The following is a 21,171-nucleotide window of genomic DNA, read 5'->3' as shown; positions in this document are numbered from 1 at the left end:
CCAGCGACTGTACGCAATGTAAACATAATATCATTTTAAAGAGCTATATTAAGCGCATATGAGCTGCTTTATATGGTTTACGGATGAGCTTCAGGGCTGGCGTTTCTTCGTCCGTGTTCACAAAACGACATATTTTAAAGGCATTTAAAAAATAAAAACACTCCAGCGACTGAACAGTAATAGTAGATTAGTGTATTGAAAACGTTAAAATGCTTGCCTATTTGTGCTGCATTTTTGTGGAAACGAATAAGCTAGTAAAGCCTGTTTCATATGGTCTCATCGTTTGAACCACGTTAGTTCAACAAAGTACGGCTGTTGTTAAAGACCTCACCAACTAATAACTTATGCTATTTAACGGATTAGAGTTCTCAAAAAATGCAACTGTATTGAACATAGCACCTAATCACTCATTTCATATTTTTTTGTTCCCTGCCATTTCGCTGTATTTTATGTTTGATTTAGCACAGGTGCCCTCTTACGTCATACTCCGAAAGTCCCCTTAGGCATTTGTGCGCATGCGCACTACTCATAAATGGTGCTTTATAGAGGACGCACAAAAATACTGAATAAAATCATTTATATTTAGGTTAAACGTAGGTTATAGCTTCTACTGCATGTTAGCTTGCAAATTATGCCCAAGAACATAATTTATTAAGCCATATGTCTTGCTAACAAGAAACAATGCCTCTAACCACAGGTCACGTACGAAAAATAACGCCCCATTCCACTCCACTGAAGGGGTGGAGCGGAAAATGAAAATAAATACGGCCTTTTAAAATTTAAATGCTCCAGCGATTTCATTCCGTCAACCCCTTAGAACACACCAAGAGCTAAATTCAGGTGCTTGCGAGTAGTTTTATTTAAAGCGGAGAGGGCTGCCTTCAGCCAGTGTTTTCTGTTGTACTGACATGAGAGTCAAGGCTCCGAGCTCTCGGTCTGCGAACTACATCACCGAGCCTCTTTTAAAAGCATTTAAATAAAAACACTCCAGCGACTGTACGCAATGTAAACATAATATCATTTTAAAGAGCTATATTAAGCGCATATGAGCTGCTTTATATGGTTTACGGATGAGCTTCAGGGCTGGCGTTTCTTCGTCCGTGTTCACAAAACGACATATTTTAAAGGCATTTAAAAAATAAAAACACTCCAGCGACTGAACAGTAATAGTAGATTAGTGTATTGAAAACGTTAAAATGCTTGCCTATTTGTGCTGCATTTTTGTGGAAACGAATAAGCTAGTAAAGCCTGTTTCATATGGTCTCATCGTTTGAACCACGTTAGTTCAACAAAGTACGGCTGTTGTTAAAGACCTCACCAACTAATAACTTATGCTATTTAACGGATTAGAGTTCTCAAAAAATGCAACTGTATTGAACATAGCACCTAATCACTCATTTCATATTTTTTTGTTCCCTGCCATTTCGCTGTATTTTATGTTTGATTTAGCACAGGTGCCCTCTTACGTCATACTCCGAAAGTCCCCTTAGGCATTTGTGCGCATGCGCACTACTCATAAATGGTGCTTTATAGAGGACGCACAAAAATACTGAATAAAATCATTTATATTTAGGTTAAACGTAGGTTATAGCTTCTACTGCATGTTAGCTTGCAAATTATGCCCAAGAACATAATTTATTAAGCCATATGTCTTGCTAACAAGAAACAATGCCTCTAACCACAGGTCACGTACGAAAAATAACGCCCCATTCCACTCCACTGAAGGGGTGGAGCGGAAAATGAAAATAAATACGGCCTTTTAAAATTTAAATGCTCCAGCGATTTCATTCCGTCAACCCCTTAGAACACACCAAGAGCTAAATTCAGGTGCTTGCGAGTAGTTTTATTTAAAGCGGAGAGGGCTGCCTTCAGCCAGTGTTTTCTGTTGTACTGACATGAGAGTCAAGGCTCCGAGCTCTCGGTCTGCGAACTACATCACCGAGCCTCTTTTAAAAGCATTTAAATAAAAACACTCCAGCGACTGTACGCAATGTAAACATAATATCATTTTAAAGAGCTATATTAAGCGCATATGAGCTGCTTTATATGGTTTACGGATGAGCTTCAGGGCTGGCGTTTCTTCGTCCGTGTTCACAAAACGACATATTTTAAAGGCATTTAAAAAATAAAAACACTCCAGCGACTGAACAGTAATAGTAGATTAGTGTATTGAAAACGTTAAAATGCTTGCCTATTTGTGCTGCATTTTTGTGGAAACGAATAAGCTAGTAAAGCCTGTTTCATATGGTCTCATCGTTTGAACCACGTTAGTTCAACAAAGTACGGCTGTTGTTAAAGACCTCACCAACTAATAACTTATGCTATTTAACGGATTAGAGTTCTCAAAAAATGCAACTGTATTGAACATAGCACCTAATCACTCATTTCATATTTTTTTGTTCCCTGCCATTTCGCTGTATTTTATGTTTGATTTAGCACAGGTGCCCTCTTACGTCATACTCCGAAAGTCCCCTTAGGCATTTGTGCGCATGCGCACTACTCATAAATGGTGCTTTATAGAGGACGCACAAAAATACTGAATAAAATCATTTATATTTAGGTTAAACGTAGGTTATAGCTTCTACTGCATGTTAGCTTGCAAATTATGCCCAAGAACATAATTTATTAAGCCATATGTCTTGCTAACAAGAAACAATGCCTCTAACCACAGGTCACGTACGAAAAATAACGCCCCATTCCACTCCACTGAAGGGGTGGAGCGGAAAATGAAAATAAATACGGCCTTTTAAAATTTAAATGCTCCAGCGATTTCATTCCGTCAACCCCTTAGAACACACCAAGAGCTAAATTCAGGTGCTTGCGAGTAGTTTTATTTAAAGCGGAGAGGGCTGCCTTCAGCCAGTGTTTTCTGTTGTACTGACATGAGAGTCAAGGCTCCGAGCTCTCGGTCTGCGAACTACATCACCGAGCCTCTTTTAAAAGCATTTAAATAAAAACACTCCAGCGACTGTACGCAATGTAAACATAATATCATTTTAAAGAGCTATATTAAGCGCATATGAGCTGCTTTATATGGTTTACGGATGAGCTTCAGGGCTGGCGTTTCTTCGTCCGTGTTCACAAAACGACATATTTTAAAGGCATTTAAAAAATAAAAACACTCCAGCGACTGAACAGTAATAGTAGATTAGTGTATTGAAAACGTTAAAATGCTTGCCTATTTGTGCTGCATTTTTGTGGAAACGAATAAGCTAGTAAAGCCTGTTTCATATGGTCTCATCGTTTGAACCACGTTAGTTCAACAAAGTACGGCTGTTGTTAAAGACCTCACCAACTAATAACTTATGCTATTTAACGGATTAGAGTTCTCAAAAAATGCAACTGTATTGAACATAGCACCTAATCACTCATTTCATATTTTTTTGTTCCCTGCCATTTCGCTGTATTTTATGTTTGATTTAGCACAGGTGCCCTCTTACGTCATACTCCGAAAGTCCCCTTAGGCATTTGTGCGCATGCGCACTACTCATAAATGGTGCTTTATAGAGGACGCACAAAAATACTGAATAAAATCATTTATATTTAGGTTAAACGTAGGTTATAGCTTCTACTGCATGTTAGCTTGCAAATTATGCCCAAGAACATAATTTATTAAGCCATATGTCTTGCTAACAAGAAACAATGCCTCTAACCACAGGTCACGTACGAAAAATAACGCCCCATTCCACTCCACTGAAGGGGTGGAGCGGAAAATGAAAATAAATACGGCCTTTTAAAATTTAAATGCTCCAGCGATTTCATTCCGTCAACCCCTTAGAACACACCAAGAGCTAAATTCAGGTGCTTGCGAGTAGTTTTATTTAAAGCGGAGAGGGCTGCCTTCAGCCAGTGTTTTCTGTTGTACTGACATGAGAGTCAAGGCTCCGAGCTCTCGGTCTGCGAACTACATCACCGAGCCTCTTTTAAAAGCATTTAAATAAAAACACTCCAGCGACTGTACGCAATGTAAACATAATATCATTTTAAAGAGCTATATTAAGCGCATATGAGCTGCTTTATATGGTTTACGGATGAGCTTCAGGGCTGGCGTTTCTTCGTCCGTGTTCACAAAACGACATATTTTAAAGGCATTTAAAAAATAAAAACACTCCAGCGACTGAACAGTAATAGTAGATTAGTGTATTGAAAACGTTAAAATGCTTGCCTATTTGTGCTGCATTTTTGTGGAAACGAATAAGCTAGTAAAGCCTGTTTCATATGGTCTCATCGTTTGAACCACGTTAGTTCAACAAAGTACGGCTGTTGTTAAAGACCTCACCAACTAATAACTTATGCTATTTAACGGATTAGAGTTCTCAAAAAATGCAACTGTATTGAACATAGCACCTAATCACTCATTTCATATTTTTTTGTTCCCTGCCATTTCGCTGTATTTTATGTTTGATTTAGCACAGGTGCCCTCTTACGTCATACTCCGAAAGTCCCCTTAGGCATTTGTGCGCATGCGCACTACTCATAAATGGTGCTTTATAGAGGACGCACAAAAATACTGAATAAAATCATTTATATTTAGGTTAAACGTAGGTTATAGCTTCTACTGCATGTTAGCTTGCAAATTATGCCCAAGAACATAATTTATTAAGCCATATGTCTTGCTAACAAGAAACAATGCCTCTAACCACAGGTCACGTACGAAAAATAACGCCCCATTCCACTCCACTGAAGGGGTGGAGCGGAAAATGAAAATAAATACGGCCTTTTAAAATTTAAATGCTCCAGCGATTTCATTCCGTCAACCCCTTAGAACACACCAAGAGCTAAATTCAGGTGCTTGCGAGTAGTTTTATTTAAAGCGGAGAGGGCTGCCTTCAGCCAGTGTTTTCTGTTGTACTGACATGAGAGTCAAGGCTCCGAGCTCTCGGTCTGCGAACTACATCACCGAGCCTCTTTTAAAAGCATTTAAATAAAAACACTCCAGCGACTGTACGCAATGTAAACATAATATCATTTTAAAGAGCTATATTAAGCGCATATGAGCTGCTTTATATGGTTTACGGATGAGCTTCAGGGCTGGCGTTTCTTCGTCCGTGTTCACAAAACGACATATTTTAAAGGCATTTAAAAAATAAAAACACTCCAGCGACTGAACAGTAATAGTAGATTAGTGTATTGAAAACGTTAAAATGCTTGCCTATTTGTGCTGCATTTTTGTGGAAACGAATAAGCTAGTAAAGCCTGTTTCATATGGTCTCATCGTTTGAACCACGTTAGTTCAACAAAGTACGGCTGTTGTTAAAGACCTCACCAACTAATAACTTATGCTATTTAACGGATTAGAGTTCTCAAAAAATGCAACTGTATTGAACATAGCACCTAATCACTCATTTCATATTTTTTTGTTCCCTGCCATTTCGCTGTATTTTATGTTTGATTTAGCACAGGTGCCCTCTTACGTCATACTCCGAAAGTCCCCTTAGGCATTTGTGCGCATGCGCACTACTCATAAATGGTGCTTTATAGAGGACGCACAAAAATACTGAATAAAATCATTTATATTTAGGTTAAACGTAGGTTATAGCTTCTACTGCATGTTAGCTTGCAAATTATGCCCAAGAACATAATTTATTAAGCCATATGTCTTGCTAACAAGAAACAATGCCTCTAACCACAGGTCACGTACGAAAAATAACGCCCCATTCCACTCCACTGAAGGGGTGGAGCGGAAAATGAAAATAAATACGGCCTTTTAAAATTTAAATGCTCCAGCGATTTCATTCCGTCAACCCCTTAGAACACACCAAGAGCTAAATTCAGGTGCTTGCGAGTAGTTTTATTTAAAGCGGAGAGGGCTGCCTTCAGCCAGTGTTTTCTGTTGTACTGACATGAGAGTCAAGGCTCCGAGCTCTCGGTCTGCGAACTACATCACCGAGCCTCTTTTAAAAGCATTTAAATAAAAACACTCCAGCGACTGTACGCAATGTAAACATAATATCATTTTAAAGAGCTATATTAAGCGCATATGAGCTGCTTTATATGGTTTACGGATGAGCTTCAGGGCTGGCGTTTCTTCGTCCGTGTTCACAAAACGACATATTTTAAAGGCATTTAAAAAATAAAAACACTCCAGCGACTGAACAGTAATAGTAGATTAGTGTATTGAAAACGTTAAAATGCTTGCCTATTTGTGCTGCATTTTTGTGGAAACGAATAAGCTAGTAAAGCCTGTTTCATATGGTCTCATCGTTTGAACCACGTTAGTTCAACAAAGTACGGCTGTTGTTAAAGACCTCACCAACTAATAACTTATGCTATTTAACGGATTAGAGTTCTCAAAAAATGCAACTGTATTGAACATAGCACCTAATCACTCATTTCATATTTTTTTGTTCCCTGCCATTTCGCTGTATTTTATGTTTGATTTAGCACAGGTGCCCTCTTACGTCATACTCCGAAAGTCCCCTTAGGCATTTGTGCGCATGCGCACTACTCATAAATGGTGCTTTATAGAGGACGCACAAAAATACTGAATAAAATCATTTATATTTAGGTTAAACGTAGGTTATAGCTTCTACTGCATGTTAGCTTGCAAATTATGCCCAAGAACATAATTTATTAAGCCATATGTCTTGCTAACAAGAAACAATGCCTCTAACCACAGGTCACGTACGAAAAATAACGCCCCATTCCACTCCACTGAAGGGGTGGAGCGGAAAATGAAAATAAATACGGCCTTTTAAAATTTAAATGCTCCAGCGATTTCATTCCGTCAACCCCTTAGAACACACCAAGAGCTAAATTCAGGTGCTTGCGAGTAGTTTTATTTAAAGCGGAGAGGGCTGCCTTCAGCCAGTGTTTTCTGTTGTACTGACATGAGAGTCAAGGCTCCGAGCTCTCGGTCTGCGAACTACATCACCGAGCCTCTTTTAAAAGCATTTAAATAAAAACACTCCAGCGACTGTACGCAATGTAAACATAATATCATTTTAAAGAGCTATATTAAGCGCATATGAGCTGCTTTATATGGTTTACGGATGAGCTTCAGGGCTGGCGTTTCTTCGTCCGTGTTCACAAAACGACATATTTTAAAGGCATTTAAAAAATAAAAACACTCCAGCGACTGAACAGTAATAGTAGATTAGTGTATTGAAAACGTTAAAATGCTTGCCTATTTGTGCTGCATTTTTGTGGAAACGAATAAGCTAGTAAAGCCTGTTTCATATGGTCTCATCGTTTGAACCACGTTAGTTCAACAAAGTACGGCTGTTGTTAAAGACCTCACCAACTAATAACTTATGCTATTTAACGGATTAGAGTTCTCAAAAAATGCAACTGTATTGAACATAGCACCTAATCACTCATTTCATATTTTTTTGTTCCCTGCCATTTCGCTGTATTTTATGTTTGATTTAGCACAGGTGCCCTCTTACGTCATACTCCGAAAGTCCCCTTAGGCATTTGTGCGCATGCGCACTACTCATAAATGGTGCTTTATAGAGGACGCACAAAAATACTGAATAAAATCATTTATATTTAGGTTAAACGTAGGTTATAGCTTCTACTGCATGTTAGCTTGCAAATTATGCCCAAGAACATAATTTATTAAGCCATATGTCTTGCTAACAAGAAACAATGCCTCTAACCACAGGTCACGTACGAAAAATAACGCCCCATTCCACTCCACTGAAGGGGTGGAGCGGAAAATGAAAATAAATACGGCCTTTTAAAATTTAAATGCTCCAGCGATTTCATTCCGTCAACCCCTTAGAACACACCAAGAGCTAAATTCAGGTGCTTGCGAGTAGTTTTATTTAAAGCGGAGAGGGCTGCCTTCAGCCAGTGTTTTCTGTTGTACTGACATGAGAGTCAAGGCTCCGAGCTCTCGGTCTGCGAACTACATCACCGAGCCTCTTTTAAAAGCATTTAAATAAAAACACTCCAGCGACTGTACGCAATGTAAACATAATATCATTTTAAAGAGCTATATTAAGCGCATATGAGCTGCTTTATATGGTTTACGGATGAGCTTCAGGGCTGGCGTTTCTTCGTCCGTGTTCACAAAACGACATATTTTAAAGGCATTTAAAAAATAAAAACACTCCAGCGACTGAACAGTAATAGTAGATTAGTGTATTGAAAACGTTAAAATGCTTGCCTATTTGTGCTGCATTTTTGTGGAAACGAATAAGCTAGTAAAGCCTGTTTCATATGGTCTCATCGTTTGAACCACGTTAGTTCAACAAAGTACGGCTGTTGTTAAAGACCTCACCAACTAATAACTTATGCTATTTAACGGATTAGAGTTCTCAAAAAATGCAACTGTATTGAACATAGCACCTAATCACTCATTTCATATTTTTTTGTTCCCTGCCATTTCGCTGTATTTTATGTTTGATTTAGCACAGGTGCCCTCTTACGTCATACTCCGAAAGTCCCCTTAGGCATTTGTGCGCATGCGCACTACTCATAAATGGTGCTTTATAGAGGACGCACAAAAATACTGAATAAAATCATTTATATTTAGGTTAAACGTAGGTTATAGCTTCTACTGCATGTTAGCTTGCAAATTATGCCCAAGAACATAATTTATTAAGCCATATGTCTTGCTAACAAGAAACAATGCCTCTAACCACAGGTCACGTACGAAAAATAACGCCCCATTCCACTCCACTGAAGGGGTGGAGCGGAAAATGAAAATAAATACGGCCTTTTAAAATTTAAATGCTCCAGCGATTTCATTCCGTCAACCCCTTAGAACACACCAAGAGCTAAATTCAGGTGCTTGCGAGTAGTTTTATTTAAAGCGGAGAGGGCTGCCTTCAGCCAGTGTTTTCTGTTGTACTGACATGAGAGTCAAGGCTCCGAGCTCTCGGTCTGCGAACTACATCACCGAGCCTCTTTTAAAAGCATTTAAATAAAAACACTCCAGCGACTGTACGCAATGTAAACATAATATCATTTTAAAGAGCTATATTAAGCGCATATGAGCTGCTTTATATGGTTTACGGATGAGCTTCAGGGCTGGCGTTTCTTCGTCCGTGTTCACAAAACGACATATTTTAAAGGCATTTAAAAAATAAAAACACTCCAGCGACTGAACAGTAATAGTAGATTAGTGTATTGAAAACGTTAAAATGCTTGCCTATTTGTGCTGCATTTTTGTGGAAACGAATAAGCTAGTAAAGCCTGTTTCATATGGTCTCATCGTTTGAACCACGTTAGTTCAACAAAGTACGGCTGTTGTTAAAGACCTCACCAACTAATAACTTATGCTATTTAACGGATTAGAGTTCTCAAAAAATGCAACTGTATTGAACATAGCACCTAATCACTCATTTCATATTTTTTTGTTCCCTGTCATTTCGCTGTATTTTATGTTTGATTTAGCACAGGTGCCCTCTTACGTCATACTCCGAAAGTCCCCTTAGGCATTTGTGCGCATGCGCACTACTCATAAATGGTGCTTTATAGAGGACGCACAAAAATACTGAATAAAATCATTTATATTTAGGTTAAACGTAGGTTATAGCTTCTACTGCATGTTAGCTTGCAAATTATGCCCAAGAACATAATTTATTAAGCCATATGTCTTGCTAACAAGAAACAATGCCTCTAACCACAGGTCACGTACGAAAAATAACGCCCCATTCCACTCCACTGAAGGGGTGGAGCGGAAAATGAAAATAAATACGGCCTTTTAAAATTTAAATGCTCCAGCGATTTCATTCCGTCAACCCCTTAGAACACACCAAGAGCTAAATTCAGGTGCTTGCGAGTAGTTTTATTTAAAGCGGAGAGGGCTGCCTTCAGCCAGTGTTTTCTGTTGTACTGACATGAGAGTCAAGGCTCCGAGCTCTCGGTCTGCGAACTACATCACCGAGCCTCTTTTAAAAGCATTTAAATAAAAACACTCCAGCGACTGTACGCAATGTAAACATAATATCATTTTAAAGAGCTATATTAAGCGCATATGAGCTGCTTTATATGGTTTACGGATGAGCTTCAGGGCTGGCGTTTCTTCGTCCGTGTTCACAAAACGACATATTTTAAAGGCATTTAAAAAATAAAAACACTCCAGCGACTGAACAGTAATAGTAGATTAGTGTATTGAAAACGTTAAAATGCTTGCCTATTTGTGCTGCATTTTTGTGGAAACGAATAAGCTAGTAAAGCCTGTTTCATATGGTCTCATCGTTTGAACCACGTTAGTTCAACAAAGTACGGCTGTTGTTAAAGACCTCACCAACTAATAACTTATGCTATTTAACGGATTAGAGTTCTCAAAAAATGCAACTGTATTGAACATAGCACCTAATCACTCATTTCATATTTTTTTGTTCCCTGCCATTTCGCTGTATTTTATGTTTGATTTAGCACAGGTGCCCTCTTACGTCATACTCCGAAAGTCCCCTTAGGCATTTGTGCGCATGCGCACTACTCATAAATGGTGCTTTATAGAGGACGCACAAAAATACTGAATAAAATCATTTATATTTAGGTTAAACGTAGGTTATAGCTTCTACTGCATGTTAGCTTGCAAATTATGCCCAAGAACATAATTTATTAAGCCATATGTCTTGCTAACAAGAAACAATGCCTCTAACCACAGGTCACGTACGAAAAATAACGCCCCATTCCACTCCACTGAAGGGGTGGAGCGGAAAATGAAAATAAATACGGCCTTTTAAAATTTAAATGCTCCAGCGATTTCATTCCGTCAACCCCTTAGAACACACCAAGAGCTAAATTCAGGTGCTTGCGAGTAGTTTTATTTAAAGCGGAGAGGGCTGCCTTCAGCCAGTGTTTTCTGTTGTACTGACATGAGAGTCAAGGCTCCGAGCTCTCGGTCTGCGAACTACATCACCGAGCCTCTTTTAAAAGCATTTAAATAAAAACACTCCAGCGACTGTACGCAATGTAAACATAATATCATTTTAAAGAGCTATATTAAGCGCATATGAGCTGCTTTATATGGTTTACGGATGAGCTTCAGGGCTGGCGTTTCTTCGTCCGTGTTCACAAAACGACATATTTTAAAGGCATTTAAAAAATAAAAACACTCCAGCGACTGAACAGTAATAGTAGATTAGTGTATTGAAAACGTTAAAATGCTTGCCTATTTGTGCTGCATTTTTGTGGAAACGAATAAGCTAGTAAAGCCTGTTTCATATGGTCTCATCGTTTGAACCACGTTAGTTCAACAAAGTACGGCTGTTGTTAAAGACCTCACCAACTAATAACTTATGCTATTTAACGGATTAGAGTTCTCAAAAAATGCAACTGTATTGAACATAGCACCTAATCACTCATTTCATATTTTTTTGTTCCCTGCCATTTCGCTGTATTTTATGTTTGATTTAGCACAGGTGCCCTCTTACGTCATACTCCGAAAGTCCCCTTAGGCATTTGTGCGCATGCGCACTACTCATAAATGGTGCTTTATAGAGGACGCACAAAAATACTGAATAAAATCATTTATATTTAGGTTAAACGTAGGTTATAGCTTCTACTGCATGTTAGCTTGCAAATTATGCCCAAGAACATAATTTATTAAGCCATATGTCTTGCTAACAAGAAACAATGCCTCTAACCACAGGTCACGTACGAAAAATAACGCCCCATTCCACTCCACTGAAGGGGTGGAGCGGAAAATGAAAATAAATACGGCCTTTTAAAATTTAAATGCTCCAGCGATTTCATTCCGTCAACCCCTTAGAACACACCAAGAGCTAAATTCAGGTGCTTGCGAGTAGTTTTATTTAAAGCGGAGAGGGCTGCCTTCAGCCAGTGTTTTCTGTTGTACTGACATGAGAGTCAAGGCTCCGAGCTCTCGGTCTGCGAACTACATCACCGAGCCTCTTTTAAAAGCATTTAAATAAAAACACTCCAGCGACTGTACGCAATGTAAACATAATATCATTTTAAAGAGCTATATTAAGCGCATATGAGCTGCTTTATATGGTTTACGGATGAGCTTCAGGGCTGGCGTTTCTTCGTCCGTGTTCACAAAACGACATATTTTAAAGGCATTTAAAAAATAAAAACACTCCAGCGACTGAACAGTAATAGTAGATTAGTGTATTGAAAACGTTAAAATGCTTGCCTATTTGTGCTGCATTTTTGTGGAAACGAATAAGCTAGTAAAGCCTGTTTCATATGGTCTCATCGTTTGAACCACGTTAGTTCAACAAAGTACGGCTGTTGTTAAAGACCTCACCAACTAATAACTTATGCTATTTAACGGATTAGAGTTCTCAAAAAATGCAACTGTATTGAACATAGCACCTAATCACTCATTTCATATTTTTTTGTTCCCTGCCATTTCGCTGTATTTTATGTTTGATTTAGCACAGGTGCCCTCTTACGTCATACTCCGAAAGTCCCCTTAGGCATTTGTGCGCATGCGCACTACTCATAAATGGTGCTTTATAGAGGACGCACAAAAATACTGAATAAAATCATTTATATTTAGGTTAAACGTAGGTTATAGCTTCTACTGCATGTTAGCTTGCAAATTATGCCCAAGAACATAATTTATTAAGCCATATGTCTTGCTAACAAGAAACAATGCCTCTAACCACAGGTCACGTACGAAAAATAACGCCCCATTCCACTCCACTGAAGGGGTGGAGCGGAAAATGAAAATAAATACGGCCTTTTAAAATTTAAATGCTCCAGCGATTTCATTCCGTCAACCCCTTAGAACACACCAAGAGCTAAATTCAGGTGCTTGCGAGTAGTTTTATTTAAAGCGGAGAGGGCTGCCTTCAGCCAGTGTTTTCTGTTGTACTGACATGAGAGTCAAGGCTCCGAGCTCTCGGTCTGCGAACTACATCACCGAGCCTCTTTTAAAAGCATTTAAATAAAAACACTCCAGCGACTGTACGCAATGTAAACATAATATCATTTTAAAGAGCTATATTAAGCGCATATGAGCTGCTTTATATGGTTTACGGATGAGCTTCAGGGCTGGCGTTTCTTCGTCCGTGTTCACAAAACGACATATTTTAAAGGCATTTAAAAAATAAAAACACTCCAGCGACTGAACAGTAATAGTAGATTAGTGTATTGAAAACGTTAAAATGCTTGCCTATTTGTGCTGCATTTTTGTGGAAACGAATAAGCTAGTAAAGCCTGTTTCATATGGTCTCATCGTTTGAACCACGTTAGTTCAACAAAGTACGGCTGTTGTTAAAGACCTCACCAACTAATAACTTATGCTATTTAACGGATTAGAGTTCTCAAAAAATGCAACTGTATTGAACATAGCACCTAATCACTCATTTCATATTTTTTTGTTCCCTGCCATTTCGCTGTATTTTATGTTTGATTTAGCACAGGTGCCCTCTTACGTCATACTCCGAAAGTCCCCTTAGGCATTTGTGCGCATGCGCACTACTCATAAATGGTGCTTTATAGAGGACGCACAAAAATACTGAATAAAATCATTTATATTTAGGTTAAACGTAGGTTATAGCTTCTACTGCATGTTAGCTTGCAAATTATGCCCAAGAACATAATTTATTAAGCCATATGTCTTGCTAACAAGAAACAATGCCTCTAACCACAGGTCACGTACGAAAAATAACGCCCCATTCCACTCCACTGAAGGGGTGGAGCGGAAAATGAAAATAAATACGGCCTTTTAAAATTTAAATGCTCCAGCGATTTCATTCCGTCAACCCCTTAGAACACACCAAGAGCTAAATTCAGGTGCTTGCGAGTAGTTTTATTTAAAGCGGAGAGGGCTGCCTTCAGCCAGTGTTTTCTGTTGTACTGACATGAGAGTCAAGGCTCCGAGCTCTCGGTCTGCGAACTACATCACCGAGCCTCTTTTAAAAGCATTTAAATAAAAACACTCCAGCGACTGTACGCAATGTAAACATAATATCATTTTAAAGAGCTATATTAAGCGCATATGAGCTGCTTTATATGGTTTACGGATGAGCTTCAGGGCTGGCGTTTCTTCGTCCGTGTTCACAAAACGACATATTTTAAAGGCATTTAAAAAATAAAAACACTCCAGCGACTGAACAGTAATAGTAGATTAGTGTATTGAAAACGTTAAAATGCTTGCTTATTTGTGCTGCATTTTTGTGGAAACGAATAAGCTAGTAAAGCCTGTTTCATATGGTCTCATCGTTTGAACCACGTTAGTTCAACAAAGTACGGCTGTTGTTAAAGACCTCACCAACTAATAACTTATGCTATTTAACGGATTAGAGTTCTCAAAAAATTGCAACTGTATTGAACATAGCACCTAATCACTCATTTCATATTTTTTTGTTCCCTGTCATTTCGCTGTATTTTATGTTTGATTTAGCACAGGTGCCCTCTTACGTCATACTCCGAAAGTCCCCTTAGGCATTTGTGCGCATGCGCACTACTCATAAATGGTGCTTTATAGAGGACGCACAAAAATACTGAATAAAATCATTTATATTTAGGTTAAACGTAGGTTATAGCTTCTACTGCATGTTAGCTTGCAAATTATGCCCAAGAACATAATTTATTAAGCCATATGTCTTGCTAACAAGAAACAATGCCTCTAACCACAGGTCACGTACGAAAAATAACGCCCCATTCCACTCCACTGAAGGGGTGGAGCGGAAAATGAAAATAAATACGGCCTTTTAAAATTTAAATGCTCCAGCGATTTCATTCCGTCAACCCCTTAGAACACACCAAGAGCTAAATTCAGGTGCTTGCGAGTAGTTTTATTTAAAGCGGAGAGGGCTGCCTTCAGCCAGTGTTTTCTGTTGTACTGACATGAGAGTCAAGGCTCCGAGCTCTCGGTCTGCGAACTACATCACCGAGCCTCTTTTAAAAGCATTTAAATAAAAACACTCCAGCGACTGTACGCAATGTAAACATAATATCATTTTAAAGAGCTATATTAAGCGCATATGAGCTGCTTTATATGGTTTACGGATGAGCTTCAGGGCTGGCGTTTCTTCGTCCGTGTTCACAAAACGACATATTTTAAAGGCATTTAAAAAATAAAAACACTCCAGCGACTGAACAGTAATAGTAGATTAGTGTATTGAAAACGTTAAAATGCTTGCTTATTTGTGCTGCATTTTTGTGGAAACGAATAAGCTAGTAAAGCCTGTTTCATATGTACGGTGACGCATTGCTGCCGCACACTTATTTTTTTTCCCACTCAGCTATGTCGTTATAACGAGATCTTTTCTCGTAAAAACGACATCTTTTCTCGTAAAAACGACATAATTTTCTCGTTAAAACGACATCTTTTCTCGTAAAAACGACATAATTTTCTCGTTAAAACGACATCTTTTCTCGTTAAAACGACATCTTTTTCTCGTAATAACGACATAATATGTCATAAAAACGATCTGATGTTCCTGTTATAGATGATATGATTATGTTATGTGAGGGAGCTAAGCGTTTGTCCGCGCTGCCTTCGCCACAGTCCTGACCTAAAGGAGGATGCACGCTGCTGGAGTTATATAGAAATACACTGTTTTAATCATTTTAATGTAATGGTTTCAATTGTAGCAGCTGTTTATTAGGATTAATCTCCATACTAATTTGCCCTTAGACCCAGAGGATTTAAGATGATCAGATCAAAAGTGTTATTTCTGACTCTGAGCTTGGAATATTATTTGGATGAAAGTTTGATTTTACAAAAAATTTAAATAGTATCAGAAAATAAATTTAAAAAATGACACACGGTTTGATCGTGTTATGATTATGATGATTTCGTTCTGTTTAAAAAATGAAAATAAATAAATAAAGCCATTCAGATTTTTGTTCATGAAAAGAGTGCTTATGCTTTAATATTTGTGCGTGAGCAGCCCGGAAAAGCCACTTTTCGACTCAGCCTGTCTTTACGGTCTGTCCCATCATGCAGAATAATGTTCGTCTGATGTACCGCTCTGCAAATTAGTCACAATAACGTTTCTTTGCAAGTCTCATATATAAAGCGCACTGCACTTCTCGGGTCGGCGGTACCAGCGCGATCCCTTACATTGTGATTACAGAGCAAAGAAATATAAATGTCTGCTTTATTTTATGTACTTCCACAATAACAACAAAACGTTACAAATTGCCTTTGTAAAAATACAGGGTGCGCTCTCGCAATTTATGTCTCTCTATGCAGCTTGAAAGGTCTACTTCAATAAAAGAATCGAAAACAAAATTGTGTTTATTTAATTCGTATAAATCCAACAAGAGGTAGGTAGTAATGTACAGTCTTTCCCGTGTGAGTTCATTATCTGTAACCATTGTGCTTACACTCAGAGCCAGCGCAGCATATTTCCACAGTATAATCCAGATGAAAAACCGGATTCGTGGCTTGATTCAGCTAAAGATAAAATTTAATAATATATAATAAATAATGTATACTGTGTATATAATCATACTAAGTATCAAGACAGCCCAGGCATGTTAAATTAATATTCAAGCAATAAGCTCATGTGTTTTACCCATGAACAAAAATACGAAGAATCAAGCTTTTCGTTTTTCCGTTTCTCAAACAAAATGAAATAATAATAATAATAATAATAGGCTACTCAAATTGTAGCCTACTCAAATTGTTATTATGCTTATTATTATAATATTATTATTAATATTAATAACTCAAATAACTCAAATTGTTATTGTGCTTATTATTATTAGGCGTATTATTTTTTTATTATAAAATCTTATTTAAGATAATCAAAACTATTAATTCTGAATAATCACATTTTTGATTGATTTAACAGCAAATCGAAATACGAGCAGAAATAAATAAATAGAATTCATAATAAGAAAAATATAATAATAGGCCTAATAATAATTATAGTAATAATAATAATAGGTTATTATAATAATAGATTATTATATTAATCTATTATTAATATAATAATAGATTATTATTATTAATATTATAATAATTATTATTATTATTATTATTATTATTATTATTATTATTTCGTTTTGTTTGAGAAACAGAAAAACGAAATTAAGCTAGATTTGTTTGTATTTTTGTATTTGTATTTATTCTGCATGAGTTGAAAAATGGCTTTTCATTGCCGCCCACTTATAATTAAAGCATAGCTCTCTTTTTACCCACGGACAAAAATACTAAAAGGTAGTTATTTTTAAACTTAATTTTTTTTTTCATTCATTTTGTCCATTTTTGAAACAGAACGAAATTATTATTATCATAATACAATCAAACCGTTTGTCATTTCTATTTTATTTCTTTATAATCGTAGGCCCTATTTCAATTTTCTGTGAAATCAAACTTTCATCCAAATAATATTCCAAGCTCAGAGTTGATTATTCAGAAATAACAGTTTTGATCTGATCATCTTAAATCCTCTGGGTCTGAGGGCAGATTGGAGATTAATCCTAATAAACATGCCGCTACAACTGAAACCATTACATTAAAATTATTAAAACAGTTTATTTCTATATATAGCTGCTAGTGTATTCTAACTCCAGCAGCGTGCATCCTCCTTTATGTCAGGACTGTGGTAAAGGCAGCGCGGACAAACGCTTATAACATAACATCTCATAACATAATCAATGATTGTTATTATTAATCATATCAGATCGTATGACATAATATGTCGTTATTACGAGAAAAAGATGTCGTTTTAACGAGAAAATTATGTCGTTTTTACGAGAAAAGATCTCGTTATTACGAGAAAAGATGTCGTTTTAACGAGAAAATTATGTCGTTTTTACGAGAAAAGATGTCGTTTTTACGAGAAAAGATGTCGTTTTTACGAGAAAAGATGTCGTTATAACGACATAGCTGAGTGGGAAAAAAAATAAGTGTGCGGCAGCAATGCGTCACCGTAAATTTGCTATTTAATTTATATATATATATATATATATATATATATATACACTGTGAGGTCAATAAGTATTTGATCACCCTGTGATTTTGCAAGTTCTCTTACTTAGAAATCATGGAAGGGTCTACAATTTTCAGCATAGTTGCATTTCCACTGTGAGAGACAGAATCTAGAAATAAAAATACGGAAATCACATTGTATGATTTTTTTTTTTTAAACAATTTATTTGTGAATTACTGTGTCAAATAAGTATTTGATCACTTGCTTATCAGCCAGATTTCTGACCCTCAAAGACCTGTTATTTTGCTTTTTCACTGGGCAAACATGGGCAAAACCAAAGAGCCGTCAAAAGACACAAGAGACAAAATTGTAGACCTTCACAAAGCTGGAAAGGGCTACAGGGCAATTGCCAAGCAGCTTGGTGAAAAAAGAACAACTGTTGGAGCAATTGTCAGAAAATGGAAGAGGCTAATGATGACTGTCAATGTCCCTCGGACTGAGGCCCCTCGGAAGATCTCTCCTCGTGGGGTATCAATGATGCTAAGAATGGTGAAGAATCAGCCCAGAACTATACGAGAAGAGCTGGTCAATGCCGTGAAGAGAGCTGGGACCATAGTTTCCAAGGCTACTATCAGTAATACACTAAGACGTCACGGTTTAAAATCTTGCATCGCACGGAAGGTTCCCCTGCTTAAGTCAGCCCATGTCCAGGCCCGTCTGAAGTTTGCCAGGGACCATCTGGATGATCCAAAGGAGTCATGGGAGAAAGTCCTGTGGTCAGATGAGACCGAAGTTTTTGGTCTTAACTCCATTCGCCGTGTTCGGAGGAAGAAGAATGATGAGTATCATCCCAATAATACCATACCTACAGTGAAGCATGGGGCTGGAAGCATCATGCTCTGGGGGTGTTTTTCTGCACAGGGGACAGGACGACTGCACTGTATTAAGGAGAGGATGAACGGAGCCATGTATTGTGACATATTGGGCAAAAACCTCCTTTCCTCAGTCAGAGCATTAAAGATGGGTCGTGGCTGGGTCTTCCAACATGACAATGACCCAAAGCACACAGCCAGGAAAACCAAGGAGTGGCTTCGTAAGAATCATATCAAGGTTCTGGAGTGGCCTAGCCAGTCTCCAGATCTAAATCCAATAGAAAACCTTTGGAGGGAGCTGAAACTCTGTGTTACTCAGTGACAGCCCCGAAACCTGACAGATCTAGAGAAGGTCTGTATGGAGGAGTGGGCCAAAATCCCTCCTGCAGTGTGTTCAAACCTGCTGAAGAACTACAGGAACCGTTTGACCTCTGTAATTGTTAATAAAGGCTTCTGTACCAAATATTAAATTTTTTTGACTCAAGATCGAATACTTATTTGACACAGTAATTGACAAATAAATTGTTAAAAAATCATACAATGTGATTTCCGGATTTTTATTTTAAGATTTTATCTCTCACAGTGGAAATGCACCTATGCTGAAAATTGTAGACCCTTCCATGATTTATATATATATATAATTTTAAAACTTGGAAATTTAAAAACTTTATTTTAATTTTAAATTCAGAGATTTGTTTTTTTACATTTCTAGCATTTTGCAGATTTCCTATTTTTGTGTATTTTCTTTTAATTCAGATGTGTATTTATTTCTTTTTTATTTTTGCAGATTTTCTTTTTTTTTTTTTTACTTTAATTATATATTTACTTGTTGACTTCAACAGGCACTTATTCTTTATATATTTATTTTTGTACATTAAATAAAATATATAATATTACCTATTTTATAAATTTCTTTTATCCCTCAATTTATTTAAAACATTGACATTTAATTTCATTTTCAAAAATTCTCTGAATTTTATTTTTTTACATTAAGATATTTTTATTTATTTAAAGCTATATCAGCTTGTAATACATAAAAAATATATATACAGTATAGCAATTAAATGTCGATTAATATATATTTATATAATTATATAAAATATAACTATACACTTTTATTGTAATTTTATGCTATTTATTTACATATAACATTTATAACATAACATTTATAACATTTTAATTTTAAATTCAGAGATTTGATTTTTTACATTTCTAACATTTTTCAGATTTCCTATTTTTTATGCATTTTTTAATTCAGAGATGTGTTTTTATTTTTTCAGATTTCCTTTATTTATTTATTTATCTATCTGTAATCTTTAAAAAACAGTATATATTTATATTTTTACACCTATATACTTAAATGCATTATTTTACACATAAGTTTTATATACTTACTTGGTTACGTAACTATTTTTTAAATTAATAAGTTTTTTTATTTTTACTTTTATCTCATTTTATTTGTCAGATTGCTTCCAATATTGTTAACTAACGTCAGCTGTTATATCCAAATATATAATGTCCCAAAGATCTTCCATAAGATGTTCAGCAGTTTGTTCGATGGAGATGTTTTATCGGGTCATTTTGTAGAAACCTTGATGTTCAATCAAGAAAAGCAATCATGTTCAGCTCTATATTTACTCCGTTAAAGCAGGAGCTACTCCAGGACTTAATTAGTTGTTTCTAGCAGCCGCTGAGCTCCTAAATAGAGTTTCTGTTGTTGAAACATGGATCTGCTTCACAACTAAAAACTGAAATAAACATGTAAAAAACTATATACATACATACAAAATGCAAAAATTATAAAACAACCCAACAAAATGACTAAAACTTAATTTAAAATGACACAAAAATAAAATATAAATCAAAATATTAGTAAAACATAGTAATAGTTATAATGTATTTTTTTATATAAGTTTCTAATGCTTATTGAGGCTGTTCATTTAATCAAAAATACAGAAAAATTTTATGTTGTGAATATTATTATGATGTAAAATAACGTTCTTCTGTTTTAATATACATTAAAAATCGAATTTATTTCTGTGATCAAAGCTGAATTTTCAGCATCATTACTCCAGTATTCAATGTCACATGATCCTTCAGAAATCATTCTAGTATGCTAATAAACAGATTGATACTTTTATTTTAGGACTTCTTAATAAATACAAAGTTTAGAAGAACATTTTGTAACAATATAAACTTCCATTTAAAAGTTTTGGGTCAGTATTTTTTTTTTTTTTAAAGAAATCGTTACTTTTATTCAGCAAGGATGTGTTAAATTGATGGCAAAGACTTACATTGTTAGAAAAGATTGTATAAATGCTGTTCTTTTTAACATGTTATTCATCAAAGAATCCTGAAAAAAGATTAACTGGCTTTAAAAAATATTTAGGCAGCACTGTCTCCAACATTTGATAATAAAATTAATCATAAATAAAATCATTATTAGAATGATATTTGAAGGACCGTGTGACTCTGAAGACTGGAGTAATGGCTAATAAAAATTCAGCTTAGCATCACAGAAATAAATTATA

Source organism: Garra rufa, chromosome 24, assembly GCF_049309525.1.
Source record: "Garra rufa chromosome 24, GarRuf1.0, whole genome shotgun sequence".
Classification (NCBI taxonomy): domain Eukaryota; kingdom Metazoa; phylum Chordata; class Actinopteri; order Cypriniformes; family Cyprinidae; genus Garra; species Garra rufa.
This window is presented reverse-complemented; position numbering follows the sequence as displayed.